The sequence below is a fragment of the Hibiscus syriacus genome, unplaced genomic scaffold (genome assembly GCF_006381635.1).
Source record: "Hibiscus syriacus cultivar Baekdansim isolate YM2019G1 unplaced genomic scaffold, ASM638163v2 tig00001644_pilon, whole genome shotgun sequence".
Lineage (NCBI taxonomy): Eukaryota > Viridiplantae > Streptophyta > Magnoliopsida > Malvales > Malvaceae > Hibiscus > Hibiscus syriacus.
Window position 1 is genome coordinate 4,475,102 of NW_024061878.1, and position 25,628 is coordinate 4,500,729.

General features: G+C 33.2%; 1 pseudogene; it reads right to left on the minus strand.

Annotated features, from left to right (window-relative positions):
• Nucleotides 1-23,992, minus strand: part of LOC120130261 — a 44,323-nt pseudogene extending 20,331 nt beyond the window's left edge.
• Between the last annotated feature and the right edge of the window lie 1,636 nt (nucleotides 23,993-25,628).

Consider the following 25,628-nt stretch of genomic DNA (forward strand, 5'->3'; position numbering starts at 1 on the left):
TAAACCATAGTAGAATACATTTGTATTTTCAACTCCTCTTTTTGATAAATTTTTTTATTTTTCAATTTAGTCCTTTAATTTTTCATAATCTCCTTATTTCTTCAATTCGTCATTTATTTTAAGTTCGTTTTACCAAATTTGAGACACGTGCTCCTAAAACATAGTAGAATACATGTGTACTTTCAATTCATATTTTTTATAACAAATATTTTTATTTTTCAATTTAGTCCTTCAATTTTTCATTATTTCTTTGTTACTTCAATTTGTGATTTACTTTAAGTCATTTTTTTTACCAAGTTTGAACCATATGCTCATATACCACAATAGAATACCTATGTAACTTCAATTGTTATTTTTTTACTAAAGATATACTCTCTTTTTATTTAGTCCCTTAACTTTGTATTTTACTCAATTTGGTCTTTTGACTACGATTGTTTGCAAATTCTTTCTTCTAATTTCCTTGACTCATTTATACTCCCATTAATATTTTACATTCAAACTACTTTATTTAAAATATAATATTATGAATATTCATAATTTTAAATTGTATTTGATATATTAAATAACATTATAATATGAAAGAATATATATATATTATGGTTAGATAAAGTTAAAAAATTGGAACAAATCATTGCCATAATACTATAAATAATTACAATAAAATTAGTATAGAAACTCAAATAACTCGACTCGAAATATTTCAAGCTAAGTTCGAGTTGTAAACTACGACTCATCAACTCGAGTAACTTGAATTTTTTTTACTTGAATCGAATCAATCGAATGCTCACCCATAGAGCTGGCTAGTGACACAAGTATGAAACATGTAAAAATACTGATATGAACTACTGAGTAGGCATTTTGTTGCGGCTGAGGGTTCTATATCTCAGAGCTCACACATCCCTCTAGCCTTTCTGAGATACCCTTGGGTATCTAGGGTGAGATCCGAAGTTGCATTAAAAACATACACCCACCAACTTACTCCGTCGAGTCTTGTGGCATCTACGCCCATTCGGCTACTGAAGTACCCTGACGCTGACTGGATATCCACTAATTGTCAAATTCTACTAAAGAGACCTGAATGTCCTGAATGATTCTTAAGTGTCAAACAAGGTTAGTTTTATGTAATCCTAGATGTTACTGCTTTTACTATTATGTATTAATTATTATTCTCACTTGTAGTTTTATCTACTGTTATACTGATGTATTTGGTCCCCTCAAGTCTAAACCATCAACCCTTGGATTATTTATCCAAACTGTCTACGAGTACCAATATTGACCCTTCAGTATCGATACTGAACCATAAGTATTGATACTCTCATATTGGTATCGATACAAACTGCTTAATAAAAATTGATAAGGGAAAGGTAGTATCGATACTCCTGGCTGAATATTGATACTCTGGTGTTGGGGTATCGATTTTAACATGAGTATCAATACTAAAATTTGGTTTGATATTTTGAAAAATAACTCAATTTCGGTACTCCTACTAAGGTCTAGATAATGTTGATTTTGATTCTTACTTTATGTTGTCGAACTAAGGTTGCAAGGTTCCCAAGTTATCACCTTTAACTTACCGAACATGGAGGAGAAAGAAGAAAGAATATGGAGACTTGGGTGAGAAAGATAAGACAAAACTTGTGAAGAAAAAAAGAAGCTTGGTTTAGATATGAGATCACCCAAATTAATAGGTATTCATCCTTTCAAATTAAAATTTATCTAATTACTCTCTTGGTCCTCCTGATTTTGATTACAAACTAAAAATACCCTTTTATCCACTATTGGGCTCAATCCAAACCCAATTTCACTTGTTCTTGGGTCAAGGATTCTTACAAGCCATAGGTTTTTATTTAAAATCGATTATAATTAACCCGAAACTTCTGACCCAAAATTTCAGGGCGTTACACATTTTTCTCTACCTTTTGTTAGTTTTCGCTCATTTTGGTTGTTGTTTTCATTTATCTTTCTTCTCAGGGTTGGATTTGACATCGCCGCGACTGATCAAGATGGAACTTATTTATTATCATGTTGATCTTCCCTGCTTTGGACCCTTATATTGATTTGGATATGCATTTTGTGCTCGCAGATAGTTTTCTCACATCGCTTGACTCTGATTTGTAATTTGTGGTGATGCTATGTAAGATGTTGTAGAAATTATACAATTATATGTATCGTTCAAATAATAAAGTGCTAACAATAAAGTTATGAGTGTCGAATCCTACATTGAGAAAAACTTGTTTACAAATGAGTCTAATTGTAAAAATGTATGGTTAAAATGGTAATCTAAAAAATAGAAAAGTTGAAAAATCATAATAATGAATGCTGGCGAATGCTGCACCAGACAGTTAAACAATCAGACCGATGGACCAATAAATGTTGTTGTCATTTGATTGTTAATAGCATGATTATGTTGTGGTAATATATTTATTCAACTTGCAATGATTAGCAATTTAATCTCCTTTCATCAATTAAACACTTAATTAACTAGAATCAATTATCACTAACTCCATTAATCAAGTAGTTAACAAATCAAGACAATCGACAACATACATCTCTATAAGCATAAATTTACTCTCATAAATATCGACATTGTAGATAAATAGCATGCAACCTCATTAATTTTTATCTTTAAAAATCATCAAGATTTCATACATAAAAGGTTTTCATCTATAAAAATATAGCATAAACCTTCAGTACATAACAATATTGTTTCAAGTAAAAATCATAAAATAAACGTTTCATCGAACAACTTATGTTCAAATCCAAATAACATGAAAAAATAATAACACATCCAAACTAAATAAAATATCTTCCTCTCTCAAGTAACGATACCAAAATAAAGCTTGAACCCTGATCTATCACCGTAACTATTCGAATGCTCCAATGTTGCTGGTGTATTCCCCCGATGAATGGTTTAGACAGTCATGGTGGATCAAATATGGAGGTGAAGAAAAATTAAAGAAGAAGTCTCAAAAGTGTGAAAAGAGACCCTATTTATATGCCCAACAAGTCAAATAATCATCCAATAGGAAAAATATGTTTTTACTATATTTTTCATCCATTTTACAGCTGTATTGGACAGTTATCCAAATCCATAAAATTTCATAATTATCTACTGAGTTTTTAGTTGCTACAGTATCCGCTCAGCTTCAAGCAATACTACAACATTAGTGTTTCAGTTTATAGCATAAAACATTAAAATCAACTCAAATTCCATCAACTCACTCCCATGATGAAAATGATGAAAATATATAAAAATGATCCTAATATGTTCCTAATGATACTAAAGTTCAAATTCAACCTAGGTAAAAAGATCCTAAATAATAACTCTTTTGGAGAGTTATCGCACCCCGAAACCTAAGTGTGTGTTTGTCCTCAAGCAACAACATGCATGATTACTAAAATTAACATTAACACCTCAGAAAAATATATCATGAAACCAATCAACAATTTTCTTCAATTTCATTTTTCCATCCCTCAAAGAATTGCTGCAGCAGTGCATACAATATATATGATCTTAAATGAAGGATTGGATTTTAACTTAGCAAATTCAGAATTCATAGAGTGTAGTAGTGTGCATGCTAGGTGTATACAATCAATGCTTCGCTAAGTTAGAAAAAAATGATCCTACTTATTTAAAGATTTTCAATGTTACATCAATCTGTCTTGATCTATGTTCGAGTTGTTACCAGTTTTTTCCAACTTATTCCCTGAGACTATGTTGGAGTTATTACCTTCTTTTCCAACTTATTCTTTAAAAGTTTCTATTTTTTCTTTTTTTTCTTTTGACAAAATTAACTGCAACATCTAATAAATATATGAGATTTATAGTTCAAAATTTTCTAACATCTCTAAGTATTGTGAACATACACCTATAGTGTTAAAAATTTCTATGAACTCTAATTCTACTAAGTTTCTATAGCATTTCCCTGGCATTTCACAGTATATAATTTTTTTTTTCATCATTGGGAATCATCAAAATTTTCCAAAAGAAAATAAAGTTCAATGATTTCCTAATATTAATCCTACAGCATTACAAATGCAGTTCCTATATGCTGTAATAAAATGCTAAATTCATGCAATTAATACTAAAATGTAATTCCTAATTACAACAAAAAAAACAAAAACTAAAAACTATATATAAACTCAAAAAAACTGGACAACACCCCCTAAACCTAATAGATGTATTGTCCTCAATGCAAGCAAACAAAGAGAAGAGAAAAAAATCAAATAAAACATGAGAAAAGGGACAACAACACTCCCCTAGTTGAGCGTCCTTAGGTTGTTTCTGCTAATAGGCGCGACATTATTGCTCATGTAGCATAGTGGCAGTTGATGGACGAAAACATCGAGGAAAAACTGGTGATGCAGTAGATAATGTTGTGGCATTCCTTACAAAGAAAAGATAAAAGAAATGAAATGACAAAAAATATTCAATCTAACTTAAATTTATGTTGAAAGTAAGTAAATAAGCATGATTTCACATAGTGAAATAGAAGTTTACGAAAACTTCTCCTGAGTCCTAGTAAAATGATAACCCTCTAACTTGTTGAAGGTATTGTGGCATAATCATGCTGCTCCAAGTCCTTTACATTTATGAGATCACAACATTGTTCACAGTGAAACTCTTGCTTCATGGAATCTGTCATGAAGCGCACTTCTTCATTGAAACCATAGAGATGTTGCAGCTTCACATGGTGAATTTTCTGATGAGAGCCTTCATCGGCAGAGCCTTGTGAAACCTTCCTTTTTGCCTTCGCTGCTGCTATGTCATTTTGCTCTATGGTAGAATTGTAGTTTTTCTCAGGTGCTCATGTTGTAATTTTGTAGCCAACATTAGTGGTATATAACTGTTGTTGATGCCATGATCAATGTAAAAGCATTGGTTCCCTTATAGTTCAGTTGAGTCTTCTTTTGCTGTAACATCAGGAATATCAATTTCAATGCGATAACACTCCTGCAAAATTTCATCAATGATGTAAATAGAATGGTACTCAACATTATCATCAATTACAAGAAACATTATTCAAAACTTTGAACGTAATATGTTAATCATTCAAACCCATAGTAAGTTCCTCTTTTTCAATATTTATCAACGCTCGACCGATAGCAAGGAATGGATGACCAAGTATGATCGACACTTATTTGTCAGCTTCACAGTCTAGAACAATGAAATCATCAGGAAATATAATTTTTCCACTTGGACTAACACGTTTTCTATTATATCTTCAGGGTGAACAATGGATCGATCAACAAGTTGATGTGTCACGGTAATACGTTAGGCCTCACCAATGCCAAATTTCCTGAAAATAGATATATGCATTAGATTTATGTTGGAACCTAAGTCACCCAATGATTTACCTACAAATCGATCACCAATAACACAAGGGATAGTAAAACTCCCTAGGTCCTTTAATTTTGGTGGCAATCTACTCACAACCATGGCATTGTACCCTTCAATGAGTGCAACAGTTTTGAATTCGCCAAGCCTTCTTTTCTTGGAGAGAATTTCTCGCATGAACTTGATATAGTTTGGATTTTGCTCCAAAGCTTCAATCAACAGAATGCCGATTGTTAATTATCGAAGCACGTCCATGACTTCCTTGAATTATGGATCCTTCGTTGTTTTCTCGAATCATTGAGGGAATGGTGAAGGTGGCCTTGTTTGTGGTTATTATGGCATTCGAACTAGAAAAGTATCTGGCAGCATGGTAAATATTACTGCTGGAAATGGTCCAGAGTTACTACAATGTCCAACTTCGCTTATTGTGGCACTATCAGTAGGTGTTTCAAGATCAACTTTCATGTTCTTACCCTTGTCATGCTTTCTAGTCTCTTCATCAATAGTCTTCCTGGAGTCCTCAATAGGTTTCCCAATGCGGAGACCACTTCAAGTTGTAATGGCCTTGCAATACTCATTCCTTTGAGCTTTCCCATGTGACTTTGGGTTCTCAATGTTGTTGGACAGCACTCTTTGCTGTTTACTACTCAATGTATGTACTAATTGCCTCATTTGGTTGTATACATCTCTTAGTGATGTTGATTGGCTTGCCATGTACTCTTTCATTAAGGCTTCAAGAGATGTAAGGTTGGAGGCTTAATTAGAATATTGTGTTTGATAATTCTATCTTGGTTTTGTAGCTTGTTGTTGTGTCTGATGCTGAAACATCAGTTGTTGTTGATTGTACTATTGTGGCTGATGATAATATTGTTGGTTATAATTTTGTAGCATCCTCAATTGATATAGATTTGCAACATTTTGACTTCTCCAAGATAGATTTGGATGGTTGCAAAAGTTCTCATTATAAGTGTTAACATAAGAATTATCATTCCTATTGTAATTCCTCACATAGTAGACGGAGTCAGGATTTTGGGTGTATTCCTCATAGATATGATTATCTCCACAATATACACATGAGATATGTGATGTTGTCTTTACCTCGTACATAGCTCCTGACTTTTATATATTCTTTACCATGTTCGTTAATGCTGAGATTGGGAAGCTATGAAATGGAAAGTATCAGAATCCATCACTGTAGCCTTGCATCTTTCAAACATGTTCCTCATGTTGGGGTATTGATAATTATTGTTTGATATTCTTTCCAAAATATCATACGCCTCATTATATGTGTTGTCTAGAAATGCTTTGTTTGTTGAAGTATCAACAATCATTTGAGTGTGCATGTTCAACCCATTATAGAACATTTCTATTTGTGTCCAATTTAGATATCATGCATCAGACATTTTCGTAACAAATCCTTAAACCTCTCTCATTCCTCATGCAAATTCTCGTCTTCTAGTTTCTTGAAAGATGTCAAGTCATTTCGAAACTTTACGTTCATATTTGATCGATTGAATCGCAGCAAGTACTTTTGCGCCAACTCATTCTAGGATGCTATAGGACCATGCGACAACGTTCTCAACCAAGCTCTAGCCTTATCTCTCAACGAGTAAGGGAGAAACTTTAACTTTAGTGCTTTCTCAGGGACTCCTTGCTGAACAAATGAATCACAAACCTTCATAAATGCTAGAAAATGTGCTCTAGGATCTTCAGTAAATGACCTACCATAATGTCGCATAGATTGCAGCATTTGAAGCATGACCGGCTCCAATTCGAAATTTGCAGCATAAATTATTAGTCGCACTATGCCATGATTTAAATCATCGAGTGTTAGCACCACGTGCTCTCTAATAGTTCAATTTTGGTCATCTATATTGTAAAATTGTTGTCTAATTCCATAGCCAGCTAGCAATTCAACATCGTCAATGTGTTGTAGCGAAGCAGAACATTATTTTATTGTTTAGCCATAAATGCTCGATTTCTTGCAGTTTCTCTACGACATCTTCTAAATGTTCTTCCTATCTCCGGATCGGATGGCTCTAGCTCATATTTTCACGGGGCATAAATGGATGAAAACTAAAAAAATAAGTACCCATAAAATCAAAATAATGAAAGCAGGTGAATGTTGCAGCTGACAGTAAAACAATCAGACCGATGAACCAATAAATATTGTTGTCATTTGGTTGTTGATAGTATAATTATGATGCGACAATACAGTTATGCAACTTTCAATGATTAGCAATTTAATCTCCTTTTATCAATTAAACACTTAATTAACTAGAATTAATTCTCACCAACTCCATTAATCAAGTAGTTAACAAATCAAGACAATCGACAACATACATCTGTATATGAATAAATTTACTCTTGTAAATAACGATATTGTACTAAATAGCATGCAACCTCAATAATTTCCATCTCTAAAAATCATCAAGATTTTATGAATAAAATATTTTTATCTCTAAAAATATAGCATAAAGCTCCATCACATAACAATATTGTTTGATGCAAAAATTATAAAATAAACATTTCAGTGAACACCATATGTTCAAATCCAAATAACATGCAAAAAATAATAAAACATCCAAGTTAAATAAAGTATCTTCCTTTCTCAAGTAAACAAAACCAAAATAAAGCTTAAACTCCGACCGGTCACTGATGCTACAAGGCTGCTCGACTAATGTTGGTGCACTCCACCGGCGTATGGTTTAGGCGGTCATGGTGAATTAAATATGGAGGTGAAGAAAATTGAAGAAGTCTCAAAAGTGTGAAAGGAGATCCTATTTATAAGCCCAACAAGTCGAAGCATCCTCCAAAAGGAAAATATTGTTTGAATCCAGAAAATTCCATAAATGTCTATCGAGTAATCAGTTGCTGCAGTATCCGCTCAGTATCTCCTGCAGCTTCAAGCAATGCTATAGTATCATCGTTCCAATTTACAACATAAAACATTAAAATCAACTCAAATTCCATCAACTCACTCACATAATGCAAATGATGAAAAATATATAAAAATGATCCTAATATGATCCTAATGATACTAAAGTTCAAGCTCAACCTAAGTAAAAAGATCCTAAATAATAATTTTTTTTGGAGAGTTATCAGTCGATGGTCTTTCAGTATGTTATTCATTTTTGTGATTTGTTTGTCGATGTAGTTAGATTTGTTCGTATCTTTATTTTTTTGAGCATTAGTTATGTTTTTTAACCTTTTCCTTTTATGGTCCTTGTGAGATCTAGGTGGCTAGTTTTTGCATCAATGGTTATAGGAAAATGTCCTAATTATAATTTAGTTTACGTTTACAATTATGCTTGTAAATCTTCACTGTAATTCTGGATATTTTCTATTTTTAATAAAACTATATGATTTCTATAAAAATCATAATAGTCAAAATCAAAAAATGAGTATGTTTGGTTTTAGAAAATATAGGATATTTTTCATTTTTATTTTCTTAGAAAATAGAAAACGTGTTTTGGTTGTAAAATTGGAAAAGGATTTCTGGAAAATGAAAACAAACATAAGTGAAAATATGAAAACATAAAAAAGATGTTTTCAGTATTTACATTAAAATTGTTTAGGAAATTTAAAAATAAGGAAACATGATATCTAGATTTTTAACTTACCTTACTTAGTTCAAATAATTGTAACAATGATTTTTTAACTTAATGGTATTTGAAACTCTTAAGCTTTTGTAAAAAGATCAATATGCTCCTTGAACTTTTTTTACACTTAATGTAGTCCTTAAATAAAATTTTGGTTAATAGTTTAATTTTTACCATTTTTATATTTATTGTATTTAATATCTTAATATTTTTATAATTTTAAATTTAAATATTTTTTAAATTTTTTAAAATTAAATAAATCATCAAACTTTCTAAAATAATCAGTTAAGTATATCTACTACATTATCGTTCATCATGTATTGTCACAATAGTATCATAAATTGTCACATCAATATTGTAGATTGTCATGTAAGTTTGCGACCTATTATGTAAGCGTTGTGACGGTCACCATTTGATTTTGTTGTTCAAAGGGCTAAAAAAGAACACATTTGGTGCAAAAAACGTTCAGGGACTACACTAATTATTTCTTTCCAAAAGTTTGATGATTTCAATTACCACTAAACGTATTTTTTATGTTAATGAAACTTTTTATATGATCTTGCTTATAATAATATTTTTGTGCATTTTTAAAATTTAATCGATGTCCAATATGCATTAATATTTTATTCTTATTATAAACTTAAAATAAATTTTGGGTTATGGAATTCCTTTCAACTTTATTATTTTATATTTGCATAACACACATGTTAAATTTATGTAATGTTTTTTTAATAATTATAGTTTAATTTTATTATTTTGTAACTATTTGTGTATTTCTATTTAAAAAAATTAGATACCAAATACAATTTTATTATTTTAGTTTTGGATTCAAGTTTTAATTTATATTAACCAAACATGTTTTCTAAATTTCAAAAAATTAAAAACATTTCGGGATCATTTGGGTTTGGTTTTGAATTTGGATTGGGAGGTGGAATAGGAGGTCAGTTTGGAGGTTGGTTTGGCCGACTAGATGAAGTCCTAGGGCGTTTGGAATGAGACATGTTTTTTAATCGGAATGGATAAGAATACATGCAATTTGAAAACAAATGTATTCAACAATATCAATCCCAAAACTCAATATGAGTCCTCAATATTCAAGGTTCTCTAAATAATATCCTAATGGGCAAAATTTGAAAACTATTTTGAAAACAATGTTTGAAGAATGATAATATGTATAGTTTTCATGAAAACAACATAATTAAATCAAAAACAATTTAGAAACAAAACAATTTTTTTATTTCAAAATTTAAGAATTTTTTTTTGAAAAATATTGTGTTTTTTACCAAATTAGTTGTAGAATCTAGTTTAGAATCATAATATAAGCAATGTACGATATCTATTTAGAACTATAACTAACTAAAACTAGTCTTATGTTCAAAAATCAATAAAATAGTTTTTAGAAAAATTTATCTTGAAAAAATCGAAGATTGAGTGGAATGTTGAGTTGTTTACACGATTTTGTTGAGTGTAGTAGGATTATAAGTTGAAAAATGAACAAATTCTAACTTAAATCATTGAAAATGAGCAAAGTGGAGATTTTGGGTGATTTGGGAGAAAACGACGTGAAGAGTGTTTTTCTTTAGGGGTTTTGGCAAAATGAGGTTTTTAGGGATTTTAAGCCTAAACCGACGGGTGTATCGGTACACTTCAGAGTGTATCGATACATATTCATAGTGTATCTATACATAGCGAGAATGTATCGATACCTAGGTATCGATACACTTTGCACAAAAATGTCAAAATCTGTTTTTAAACACTCTGAATGCTAAATTAATTAGCTCTAGTGGTATTGGCAACTCATATTTCGAAAATTAATTATGTTTAATCAATAAAATCTACCTTAAAGTTTATTTGAACATTATATTAATTTTCACTAAAGATCATAAACTCCCCCTAACTATTAGCATAAAATGCGTTCAAAAATGTTATTTTTATAAGCATTTTCAAATTCTTACTAAAAGTGCTAAAATTATTTTAAACATTAAGTTAAGGCGGGTTAGTTAAACCTAATTCTCTCCTAAATTTCCAAAATCTTTCTTTTTCTAAAGGTTTTGTAAAAATATCCGCTAATTGATGCAAAGTATCAACAAATTCTAGATCTTTCCTTTAGTGACATTATATCTAATAAAATGATGTCTTATTTCAATGTGCTTAGTTTTAGAGTATTGGGATTTTTAGTGAGAAAAATAACACTAGTATTGTCACACTTGATAGGAATGGTACCAACTTCAATTCCATAGTCTAAAAGTTGTTGTTTCATCCATAAAACTTGTGCGCAACAACTACCCACTAAAATGTATCCCGCTTCAGTGGTAGATAATGCAACACTATTTTGTTTCTTTGAAAACCAAGAAATCAACATATTTCTTAGGAATTGACATGTACCGGAGGTTCTTTTCCTATCTATTTTGCATCCTCCATATTTGGCATCAGAGAAGACATGCAAGCTAAAGCTAGACTCTCTAGGATACCAAATTCCTAAACTAGGAATGTCCTTAAGGTATCTAAAGATTCTCTTAATGGCTTGTATATGAGATTCCTTAGGGCATGATTGAAATCTAGCACATAAGGAAACACTAAACATAATGTCCGGTCTACTTGCAGTTAGATAAAGCAAAGAGCCAATTATAGACCTATAAATTTTAACATCTACACATTTACCTCTTTCATATTTGTCAAGCTTTGTAGATGAGCTCATTGGAGTTGCTTGGGATTTTAAATTTTCCAATCCAAACTTCTTAAGAATATCTTTGACGTACTTTTCTTGATTGATGAAGATGTCATCTTTTCTTTGCTTGATTTGGAGCCCCAAGAAAAATGAAAGCTCCCCGATCATGCTCATCTCGAATTCACTCTGCATTAGCTTAGAAAATTCTTGGAAAAGAGCATCATTAGTAGCACCAAATATTATATCATCAACATAAATTTGAACTACTAATAAATCTTTACCTTTTCTCTTTAAAAACAATGTAGTGTCAACCTTCCCTTTTGAAAAACCTTTTTCAATTAAAAAGTTTGACAATCTTTCATACCAAGCTCTAGGAGCTTGTTTTAAACCATATAAAGCCTTTTTCAATTTAAAAACATGATTTGGAAATTTTGAATCTTCAAAACCAGGAGGTTGTTCCACATACACTTCTTATTTTATAAAACCATTTAAAAATGCACTTTTAACATCCATTTGATACAATTTAAATTCATTGAAACATGCAAATGCTAATAACATTCTAATTGCTTCCATCCTAGCTACAGGAGCACATGTTTCATCATAGTCTATACCCTCTTCTTGAGTATACCCTTGAGCAACAAGTCTAGCCTTGTTCTTTACTATGTTACCACTTTCATTAAGCTTATTCCTAAATACCCATTTAGTACCTATAGTAGATTTATTACTAGGCCTTTCAACTAATGTGCATACTTTACTTCTCTTAAACTGATTTAACTCTTCTTGCATAGCCATAATCCAATTTTCATCATTTAATGCTTCTTTGATATTCTTAGGTTCTCTTAGACTGATTTAACTCTTCATTTGATGATGGTTCTCCAACGTCATGCCCAACTTCATGTGTATTTACAACACCTACGTCATCATTAACACAAGAACCTTCCTCGAAAGGGGATTATCATAAAAAACAACATGAATAGACTTTCTACGACTAAAGTTCTTTTATTAAATACCCAATAAGCTTTAGAATTTAAGAAATAACCCAGAAAAATGTCTTCATCACTTTTAGCATCAAATTTGTCAAGATTGTCTTTACCGTTGTTTAAAACAAAACATTTACATCCAAATGGATGAAAATAACTAATGTTAGTCTTTTTATTTTTGAAAATTTCATATGGAGTTTTCTTTAAAATTGGCCTAATCATTACACGATTAACAACATAACAAGCGGTAATTGTGGCTTTCACCCAAAAATATTTTGGCAAATTATTTTCACAAAGCATGGTTCTAGCCATTTCTTCTAAAGTTTGATTTTTCCTCTCAACAACTCCATTTTGTTGAGGGGTTCTAGGTGATGAAAAATTATGGCTAATCCTATTTGAATTACAAAAATCAGTAAATCCAAGATTTTCAAATTCAGTACCATGATCACTCCTAACACTTGAAATGGAGTAACCTTTTTCATTTTGGATTAGTTTTGAAAATGTGATGAATTTTTATAATGCTTCATCTTTAGTACTTAAAAAAAACCCAAGTATATCTAGAATAGTCATCTACCAATACAAAGCAATATTGTTTTCCACCCAAGCTAGTAGTCCTAATAGACCCAAAAAGATCTATATGGATCAATTGTAATACTCTACAAGTTGATACATCATTAATGGATTTAAAGGAGGCTATTTTATGTTTTCCTTTAGTACAAGCATAACAGATTTTATCTTTATCAAATTTTAGCTTTGGCAATCCTCTTACTAAATCTCCTTGAATAAGTCTTTGTAAAACACTCATGCTAGTGTGTCCTAGTCTCCTATGTCATAACCAACAATCATGTTCATCCTTAGCAACTAGTCATAAGTTAGTCATATTAATAGAATCTAAATGCACCATTTAAATGTTTCCTATTCTATGACCAACAAGCATAATCCGATTAGATGCAATGTCAATAACTTTACAACCATTTGTTTCAAACAAGACATTGTATCCTTTATCGCATAATTGACTAATACTCAATAGATTATGCTTTAACCCATTCACATATAATATTTTTTTATTTTTATGGAAGAGGTATTATCTATAGTACTTATACATTCAATGTAACCTTTTGAGTTGTCACCAAAGGTTACCACTCCTCTATTTTTGTCATTAAGCTCTATAAATCGGCTCTTATCTCCGGTCATGTGTCTTGAGCATCCACTATCAAGGAACCATGAATTTGGACTTGTATTTTATGCCTTGTAGCAATGCTCCTTTTCCTACAAACATAGATTAATTTCTAATTTTTGGTACCCAAATTCTTTTGGGTCCATATTCATTAGTGCCTAAAATCCTAGTCCCCTTTGGTATCCATTTGTGTAGGATATCCTTATCTTTAGTAGTAATAGGAACCCATATACTTCTAACGATTTTCCCATTATAGGTTCTTTGGGGACCTCTATGATTGTAGTTTTTAAAGATTTTTCTAATATAGTTGGATTTTGAACTTTTTCCTTTTTTCAAAACGTTTTGTTCCAACTTTATCAAAAGAAGCTTTAAGATCATCAATTTCCTTTTGATGATCATCGTTGACTCTTGAAAGTAAATTATGCAAATCAGAATTTTCTTTTCAAAATCTTTGATTTTGATTTGCAATTCATTAATTTTACTTTCAATATTATTGTTGGTCTTGGATATGAGATTATTTTCATTTTTGAAATATCTTTCTTGTATTTTGTAAATAATTTCTCATAATCTAATGGCAACCCATTGTATTCCTCTAATAACTCATCAAAAGAATAATCTTCTAAATCAAATGAGTTAGAGGTTACCTGAGAATCTTCCCCGGTGGCCATCAAACACAAGTTTACGACTTCTTGTTCCTTTTCATTGGATGATTCGTCATCACTCCAAGTAGCCACGTGTTCTTTTTTTTCTTCTTTGAAAGACACTTCTTGTTCAAATTTGGGCAATCATATTTCATATGCCCATGCTTTTTGCATTCGTAGCATATGATTGGGTCCTTCTCTTTTGGTTCATTCTTGAAGCCTTCAATTTGTTTGAATTTTCTTCCTCTATTAGGCTTTATTAATTTTCTAAACCGTTTGGCAAATAATTTCATCTCTTCATCATCGTCATCATCAGAAGAATCACTCCCATCTTTTTTGGATTTGAGAGCAACTCCAATATTCTTCTTTTTCTTTGTCTCCTTCTTTGTTTCGTCCTTCTTCTCGAGGTCTACCTCATCTTGAATCATCATTTCATGCTTGAGGAGAGAACCTATGAGCTCATCGAGAGTTAAAGACTTTAGGTCTTTAGCTTCGATAATTGTCCTCTTCTTCGATTGCCAAGCTTTTGGAATAGAATAAATTATCTTCCTTACAAGCTTCTCATTGGGAATTACTTCTCCAAACGCTTTAAGGCCATTGAAAATCATGGAGAATCTATCCGTCATAGCTTTGACGTCTTCATCCAGTTTTATTCTGAAATTTTCATAGCTATGAGTAAGAAGACTGATTTTAGATTCTTTTACCTCATTGGTGCCTTCATGAGTGACTTGTAGTTTATCCCATATCTCCATGGCGGTTGTACAAGATGAAACTTTGTCATATTCATCTAGTCCAAGTGCACAGAAAAGAATATGGACAACCTTTGAGTTGATCTGGAACATTCTCGTCTCTTATTCATTCCACGTATTAGTATCAGTGGATGGTTCACTGTATCCATTTATCACGATTTCCATGCTCCCATGTCACTACCTTGAATGAAGTACCTCATCCTATTCTTCCAATAAGCATAGTTATCTCTATTAAAGAAAGAAGGCTTGTTGACAGGCAAGAAGTCATTATTTAAGGTGATCTACACACTTTAATGGAGAGATGTAGATAGCCTTATTGTGTCCCGATCTAGGATTGACAAGTACTAATGTCCTTGAATTTATAAGCTTGGGATGCACAAAATAAGAAAGGAAATATGATTAATGATGGACTTAATAAAGGGAATAATAATATAAGTAAAGAAATGAAAGAATAAGAATAGAGATGGCTGTGAAATTATGGAATTGATGATGGTCTTGATGAAGGATATTGATGATGGTTGATGATGAAATGGCAATGGTGGTGATGTTGTATCTCAAACACGCCAAAGAGGAAATTATGCTATGAAGCACAATCCTGGTCTTCATAAACTTGCTTGAGGGGTGGTGATAGTGTCTTCAACCCACTAGTTATTAATCTAGGAATTTAGGAATCAAGATGGAAGGAATGACGCCACAAGTATAGGAACTATACTTGTTTAATCGATAAAGTTCACAAAGAACTTTGAAGAGAAAGAACTCACAAGAGTATATTTTATATAAGAGATGAGATGAGTACAAATGATGGCAAGCCACTCTATTTATAGGAAATGAGAGGGCTTGGCCGAATGGTTACATGGTTGTTCAGTGGATACATGGCTTTTGATGAAAGTACATAATGCTTAAAATGAATGATTAAGTCCTTTGGGCTTGTGATGGTTCAGCTAACCCTTCATGAAGGGGCTTAATGATTCAGCAATGATGAGGAAACATCTCTCTTGGTCGAATGGTGTTGTGTCTTCTCATGTTGGCGCCAAAAGCTCTCATGTGCATGGCATGTGTGTGGTCGAATAGGCATGGAGCTTTATATCATGTTCTTGGTGATTTAAACTTCCAATGATTACAATGTCTTCATCAGCATGCTCTTGGATGTAAAGGCATCTTCATGGGCAACATCATTCATGAAAGGTCACAATGTTTGAGAAAGGTGTCCCTTCATTGAGCTACTTATGGTGTGAATGAGCTAAAGGTGAGCTAGCCATAGGTGACTTGTAGCATGGTGAACATTATGGCAGCTCCTTATGAAAAGGTACCTCTTGAGTTAGCAGCTATTCGCGAAAAGGTACGATTTCACAAATTTTTACTTAGGACATATTTGAAGTGTCCTAAGTGGTGATGATGATGGTACAGCTCCCCAGCTGAAATGAGGTAATCTTGTAGCTCAAATCTTCAACTCAATCCAGCTATGAGCTCATGCCCTCAAAACAACTTTTCACCAATTTTCTCCTTATGCTCTCCTAATCGTTCTCATGTAAGTATCCTTGCTTTTTCATGCTCCATTTAGCTCCAATGTAGCTCCCAAGTGTTGGTCGAATGTGCCTACATTCATAACATAAAGAAATAAACTAAGTAAATGAACTTATATAATGTATAATATAAGAATGTGAAAGGTTATTTAATATTCAATATGTAATATATTAAACAACCTATTATCTAAGGGTTCTTTCTCATTAAAAGATTTAAAAACATTAAGACACTTATTAGAAAGTACTTCCCTGAATTGTTTAGCCTTTGCACGAGTGATAGGTCCTTGAGGAATGACTTCAGGATCCATTTGTGTTGTTGTGTTCACATCATCCTCCCCTTCTTTTGAGTGATTTGTCCTAAAATCTTTGTTGTCTTCAAATAGAGAGAGATCTGAAATATTAAAAGTTGCACTTACATTGTATTCACCAGGTAAATCCAATTTGTAGGCATTATCATTGATCTTTTTGATGATTTGGAACGGTCCATCTCCTCTTGGTAACAACTTGGATTTCTTTTGGGAAGGAAAACGTTCTTTTCTAAAATACACCTACACCCAATCATCTTCCTTCAATTTTAGTTGATTGCATCCCTTATTCACTTGTTGTTCATATTACCTTGTTCATTTTTCTATATTGTCTCGAACTTGTTGATGAAGTTTCTTAATGAACTCAGCTTTGTTCTTACCATCTTTGTTGATCATGTGTTCTTGAGGCAAGGGAAGAAGATCTAGAGGTATTAAGGGGTTAAATCCATACACTACCTGAAATGGTGACATCTTGGTTATTGAATGAACTTCCCGATTGTATGTAAACTCAATATGTGGTAAGCATTCCTCTCAATCTTTGATGTTCTTTTGATGATAGATCTCAAAAATGTTAATAATACTCGATTCACCACTTCGATTTGCCCATCCGTTGAGGGTGGCATGTTGTGGAGAATAGCAGCTTTATTCCAATCTTACTCCATAATGTCCTCCAGAAATGGCTAAGAATTTTAACATCTCTATCGGAGACTATGGTTCTTGGAACGCCATGTAATCTCACAATTTTCTAAAGAACAAGTTGGCCACATGTGTTGCATCGTCTGTCTTGTGGCATGGTATGAAATGTGTCATCTTGGAAAAACGATCTACTACCAAAAATATTGAGTCCGTCCATTCTTTGTCCTTGGTAGTCCCATCACAAAGTCCATTGATATATCAACCCATGGTGCTTGAGGAATAGGTAAAGGCATGTAAAGTCCATGAGGCATAACTTTTGATTTACCCTTTTTGCAAGTGACACATCTTTCACATACCCTTTCAACGTCTCTCTTCATTTTAGGCCAATAGAGGTGTTGTTTCAAAATCTCCAATATTTTGCTAACTCTAAAATGACCCATAAGACCTCCTTCATGTTCTTCTCGAACAAGCACTTCTCGAAGAGACCCTTGAGGAATACATAAACGCCCTTCTTTGAATAGATATCCCTCGTGCCTATAAAATTTTTCATATGCACCTTTCTCACAAGACTTATACTTCTCTTCAAAGTCATGGTCAGTAGCATAACAATCCTTAATATATGAAAAACTAATTAACTTTGAATCAAGGGCATTAAGGAGTACATACCTTCTGGAGAGAGCATCGGCTACAATGTTTTCTTTACCTTTGTTGTAATGAATAACGTAAGGAAATGACTCCAAAAACTCCACCCATTTGGCATGTCGCTTATTTAACTTGTGTTGACCTTTGATATGCTTCAAGGCTTCATGGTCAGTGTGTATGACGAATTCCTTTGGTAGAAGATAATGCTACCAACTTCAAGTGCCCGTATGAGAGAATACATCTCTTTGTCAAAAGTTGGATAGTTTAGCAAGGCACCATTCAACTTTTCACTAAAATATGCAATGGGTCGTCATTCTTGAGTCAAAACAGCCCCAATTCCGATTCCAGAAGCATCACACTCCACTTCAAAAGTCTTATCAAAGTTAGGTAGTGCAAGTAAAGGTGCCTTGGTTAAACATTCCTTCATTTCGTTGAAGGCGTCTTCTTGTTTTTTGCTCCATGAAAAGATAGAATTCTTTTTAATGATCCATGTTAAGGGGCGACAATAGAACTAAAATTAGGCACAAACCTTCTGTAAAAACTTGCAAGACCATGAAAACTTCGAACTTGACTAATTAAAGTAGGCGTAGGCCACTCTTAAATGGCTTTGATCTTTTCATGATCAACTTCAAGTCCCTGTGAACTTACAATAAAGCCTAAGAATGTTAAAATGTTAGTGCAAAAGACACATTTCTTCATATTTACATAAAACTTTTCATTTTGAAGGGTTTCAATAACGTACCTCAAGTGTTGCACATGGGATTCCAAGTTATGACTATAAACCAAAATATCATCAAAATAAACAACATAAAATTTACCGATGAATGGCCGGAGTACATGATTCATTAACCTCATGAAGGTGCTTGGAGCATTGGTTAAACCGAAAGGCATTACCAACCACTCATACAATCCTTGCTTTGTTTAGAATGCGGTTTCCATTCATCTCCTTCTTACATTCTAATTTGATGATATCCACTCTTTAAGTCAATTTTAGAAAACATAGTGGCTCTACGTAATTCGTCTAACATGTCATCAAGTCTTGGTATAGGATGTCGGTACTTGATGGTAATTTGATTGATAGCACGGCAGTCTACACACATTCTCCATGAACCATCCTTTTTGGGCACAAGTAACACCGAAACAGCACATGGACTCAAACTCTCTCGTATGTATCCCTTGTCCATCAATTCTTCAACTTGTTTTTGAAGTTCCTTGGTTTCTTCGGGGTTACTTCTATATGCTGGTCTATTTGGAATGGATGAACCAGGTATAAAATCAATTTGATGCTCGATCCCTCTAATAGGTAGTAATCCACTAGGGATATCTTTCGGAAATAACTCTTCAAATTCCTACAATAAAGATGAAATAGAGGAAGACAAGCCTTCTATAATGTTAGTCAAAATTAAGCTTTCCTTTTACCTAAGTACAATTAGAGCATTGTAGGATAACAAATGTTTCCTAATATCTTTTCCTCCAGCATATATATGTTTATCTTCATTGGCTTCTCCTCATTGATAGATTTGAAAACTTCAATGCTTTTCTTCAAAGTGTCTTGATCTTCAGAAACTTGATTTGGTGAAAGAGGAGTCAAAATGAATTTCTTTTCATGGTGATAGAAAGAGGACCGGTTAGTGAAACCATCATGGATAGCCTTCTTATCAAATTGACAAGGCCTCCCTAGGAGTATATGGCACGCATTCATTGGAATGACATCACAAAGGACTTGGTCTTGGTATTTCCCAATTGAAAAGGAAATCTTGACTTGTTTGGTGACTTTAACTTCTCCTCCATCATTTAGCCATTGTAGCTTGTATGGTGTAGGATGTTTAATGGTCTTGAGTCCAAGTTTAGCCACCATTAAAGTACTTGCAACATTGGTGCAACTTCCCCCATCGATAATCATGAAACACACTTTGTTGTTTACATGACATCTAGTGTGAAAATGGTCTCTCTTTGGTTATCCTTAATGGACTGAATATTCAAGGCTCTTTTCACTACAAAAATTTGTCCTGAAACTTGAGACATTGTTAGTGAATAAAATGAAAATAAACCTTAGCAGCACACTCACAAAACCTTTCAAGTTCACTCCAAAGAAAATGATAAGATCACTCCACTCAACACTCGTGTTTACTCTCGGGAATATAATTATGGCTTTTAACAATTCCCTTTCTGATCTCACTCTCTCAATAGCCTTTGTCCACTCAAATTTCTCTTGCTAAGTCCTTTGAGGAACTTACTCAAGATTATAACAAGTTAATTCCTTCCTTATGTGTGTCGGCTGTAAATAGGTTAGGGTAGAAAGAATAGAAGAAATGGAAAGGTAGAAGAAATGATTTAAAGGTATTAAAAGAAAGAAATGGTTGAAGACAAGGAAAATGAAAGGATAGAAAAAGGAAGATGTGACTTACAATTCAAGAAATAACACTTAGTGTAGATGGCCTCTTTGATGTTCTTGTAATGGTAGAGCACTTTTCCTTGGCTTGTTTTCTCTTTTGAATTTGTTTTTCTTTTCTTTTTTTCTGATTCTTCTTTTTGTCTTTTTCTTTTCTTTTTGCACTCCAATTTTGTTGAATGAGTCTTTTCTTCTGTTTTTCTTTTGCTTTGCACGCCAATGACACTTTTGTTGTCAATCCAACTATGCTCTGATTACCGCTTGATGTAAGGTGATCTACACGCTTTGATGGAGAGATATAGATAGCCTTATTGTGTCCCGATCTAGGATTGACAAGTACTGATGTCCTTGAATTTATAAGCTTGGGCTGCACAAAATAAGAAAGGAAATATGATTAATGATGGACTTAATAAAGGGAATAATAATATAAGTAATGAAATGAAAAAATAAGAATAAGAATAGAGATGGTTGCGGAATTATGGAATTGATGATGGTCTTGATGAAGGATGTTGATGATGAAATGGCAATGGTGGTGATGTTGTATCTCAAACACACCAAAGAGGAAACTATACTATGAAGCACAATCCCGGTCTTCACAAACTTGCTTGAGGGGTGGTGATAGTGTCTTCAACCCACTAGATATTAATCTAGGAATTTAGGAATCAAGATGGAAGGAATGATGCCACAAGTATAGGAACTATACTTGTTTAATCGATAAAGTTCACAAAGAACTTTGAAGAGAAATAACTCACAATAGTATATTTTATATAAGAGATGAGATGAGTACAAATGATGGCAAACCACTCTATTTATAAGAAATGAGATGAGTACAAATGAATGATTAAGTCCTTTGGGATTGTAATGGTTTGACTAACCCTTCATTAAGGGGCTTAATGATTCGGCAATGATGAGGAAATATCTCCCTTGGCCAAATGGTGTTGTGTCTTCTCATGTTGGCGCCAAAAGCTCTCATGTGCATGGCATGTGTGTGGCCGAATAGGCATGGAGCTTTATATCATGTTCCTTGGTGATTTAAACTTCCAATGATTATAATGTCTTCATCAGCATGCTCTTGGATGTAAAGGCATCTTCACGGGCAGCATCATTCATGAAAGGTCACAATGTTTGAGAAAGGTTTCCCTTCATGTTTGAGCTACTTATGGTGTGAATGAGCTAAAGGTGAGCTGGCCATAGGTGACTTGTAGCATGGTGAACATTATGGCATCTCCTTGTGAAAATGTTCCTCTTGAGTTGGCAACTATTCACGAAAAGGTACGATTTCACAAATTTTGACTTAGGACATATTTGAAGTGTCCTAAGTGGTTATGATGATGGTGCAGCTCCCCAGTTGAAATGAGGTCATCTTGTAGCTCAAATCTTCAACTCAATCCAGCTATGAGCTCATGGCCTCAAAACAACTTTTCACCAATTTGCTCCTTATGCTCTCCTAATCGTTCCCATGTAAGTATCCTTGCTTTTGTATGCTCCATTTAGCTCCAATTTAGCTCCCAAGTGTTGGCCGAATGTGCCTACATGCATAACATAAAGAAATAAACTAAGTAAATGAAATTATATAATGTATAATATAAGAATGTGAACTATATGTTATTTAATATTCAATATGTAACATATTAAACAACCTATTATCTAAGGGTTCTTTCTCATTAAAAGATTTAAAAACATTAAGACACTTATAAGAAAGTACTTCCCTAAATTGTTTAGCCTTTGCACGAGTGATAGGTCCTTGAGGCATGACTTCAGGATCCATTTGTGTTGTTGTGTTCACATCAACTCAAGAACGAAGTCGAAGTTTGATGTAGAGGACATTGATGACTTGAATATCGATATAACTCTTCCCGAATCTACTCAAGAGGTGGTGAAACCTTCAAATGATTGTAGCTCTAATACCAATTTTTGAGTTAATCGATTGACGAAATAGCCAAGAATAGTGAATTGGCAATTAAAATTTTGGTGGAAGCTTTTGCAGAAAATTGAAAATATTTGCATAGCGATTTAGAGTGATTCGACTTTCTCAAAAAAAAGTCTACGTCCACTACCTTAGCTATACACACTAAGGATTTTCCATAAATTCACTAATTTTTCTTTCTTTTGAGGACAAAGAGTAACCTTAGAATTCCCTCAAGAATTATACCCCAAATTCTTGAGAACACTCTCTCCCAAAGAGAAAATTACAAATTTCGCAAACTTACAGAAAAACCTCACAGGGCAAGATGTTTGCACAATTCTAGAACAAAGAAAGAACACTACAAAATGAATACAATTGAGCACAAATGGTGTTCTTGAAAGAAAAATGAATATTGAATGGAAAATAGGCTTGAAAATGCTCAAACAATAAGTTTAAGGCTTTCTCTTTGATTCTCTAGCTGCTCTTGATAATTTTTGTTGATCAATGGCTTCAGAACTTGTTTAAATACACCTTGGATTGATTCTAAACGTTGGGGATCATTGGTGAAGTCAATGGAGCCGTTATGGTGTGAATACCATTTAAAAATTCCATTGGGAGCATAGGTGTATCGGTACCCTATCAAAGTGTATCGGTACACTCAGTGTAAAATTTAAATATTTCGACCGTTATTTGACCAAGTGTATCGTTACATACCAGGTGTATCGGTACACTAATTGTATTCGATGTTTCTCGAAGCCAAAATTAACATGAGTGTATTGGTACATTCGGCTATGTATTGGTATACTAATTACATTCGAAATATGGGTGTATCGGTACATCCATTTATAAAACTTATTTTTGGCTCGAGTAAGGTTCGAAATACTTTGTAAAAATTGTTTCAAAAATATTTTAAGATTAAAACACAATTTTACACTTAAGTAAGGATTAAAATTGACATTTGAAAACTTGGAGTAATATTTTTGATATTCGATTAATTTAATCAGATATTATTTTTCAAATCGAATATAAAATCTTAAAATTCATTTACACTTTATTTGTTATATCGAAACATCAAAATGTTTTCAACAAACTTAAATTTATATTGAAAGTAGGTAAATAAGCATGATTTCACATAGTGAAATAGAAGTTTATGGAAACTTCTCCTAGGTCCCTGTAAAATGATAACCCTATTACCTTGTTAAAAGTGTTATGACATAATCATGTTGCTCTAAGTCCTTTGAATTTATGAGATCGCAATATTGTTCACAGTGAAACTCTTGATTCATGGAATCTTTCATGAAGCACACTTCTTTATTGAAACCATAGAGATGTTGTAGCTTCACAGGGTGAATTTTCTGATGAGAGCCTTTATTGGCAGAGCCTTGTGAAACCTTCTTTTTTGCCTCCGTTGCTTCTATGTTATTATGCTCCATGGTAGAAATTTCAGTTTTACTCAGGTGATCATGTTGTAACTTTGTAGCCAGCATTAGTAGTGCAGAATTGTTGTTATTGCCAGGATCAATGTAAAAGCATTGGTTCCTTCTAGTCCGTTTGATTCTTCTTTTGCTGTAAAATCAGAAATATCAATCTCAATGCGATAACATTCCTGCAAAATTTTATCAACGATGTCAATAGAGTGGTACTCAACATTATCATCAATATAAACAACATTATTCAAAACTTTGAACGTGATATGTTCATCATTCAACCCCATAGTAGGTTCCCCTTTTTCAACATCTATCAACGCTCGGCCAATAGTAAAGAATGGATGGCCAAGTATGATCGACACTTCTTTGTCAGCTTCACAGTCTAGAACAATGAAATCTATAGGAAAAATAAATTTGTCCACCTGAACTAACACGATGTCTATTATCTCTTCAGGGTGAACAATGGATCGATCAGCAAGTTGAAGTGTCATGGTAATACGCTAGGCCTTAACAATGCCAAATTTCTTGAAAATAGATAGAGGCATTAGATTTATATTGGAACCTAAGTCACCCAATGCTTTACCTACAAATCGATCACCAATAACACAAGGGATAGTAAAACTCTCCACGTCCTTTAATTTTGGTGGCAATCTACTCACAGCCATGGCATTGCACCCTTCAGTGAGTGTAACAATTTTGAATTCACCAAGCATTCTTTTCTTAGATAGGACTTCTAGCATTAACTTGATGTAGTTTGGATTTTGCTCCAAAGCTTCAATCAATATAATGTCAGTTGTTAATTGTCGAAGCACGTCCATGAATCCCTTAAATTATGAATCCTCAGTTGTTTTCTTGAATCATTGAGGGAATGGTGAAGGTGGCCTTGTTTATGGTTACTGTAGCATTCGAGCTGGAAAAGTATCTGGCAGCATGGTAAACATTATTGATGGCAATGGTCCAGAGTTACTACATTATCCTGCTTCATTTGTTGTGGCACTATCAGTATGTGTTTCAAGTTCAACTTTCATGCTCTTACCCTTGTCATAATTTTTAGCCTCTTCATCAATAGTCTTCTTGGAGTCCTCAATAGGTTTCCCAATGCGGAGACCACTTCAAGTTGTAATGGCCTTGCAATGCTCATTGCTTTGAGCTTTCCCATGTGACTTTGGGTTCTCAGTGTTGTTGGGCAGCACTCTTTGGTACTTACTACTCAATGCATGTGCTAATTTCCCCATTTTGTTCTCTAAGGCTCTTAGTGATGTTGATTGGCTTATAGGTCAATAAAGCTCTAGCCTTATCTCTTAGTGAGTAAGGGAGAAACTTCAACTTTAGTGCAACATGAATTGTTGGCCGCACTATGCCAAGATGTAAATCATCGAGTGTTAGCACCACGTGCTCTATAATAGTTCGATTTTGGTCATCCATATTGTAAAATTGTTGTTGTCCAATTCTATAGCTATCTAGCAATTCAACATCGTCACCGTGCTGTAGCGAAGCAGAGCATTGTTTTCTTGTCTAGCCATAAATGTTCGATTTCTTGCAGTTTCTCTACAACATCTTCTAAATGTTCTTCCTATCTCTATATCGGATGGCTCTAGCTCATCTTCACACGGGGAATAAACTGATGAAAACTAAAAAAATA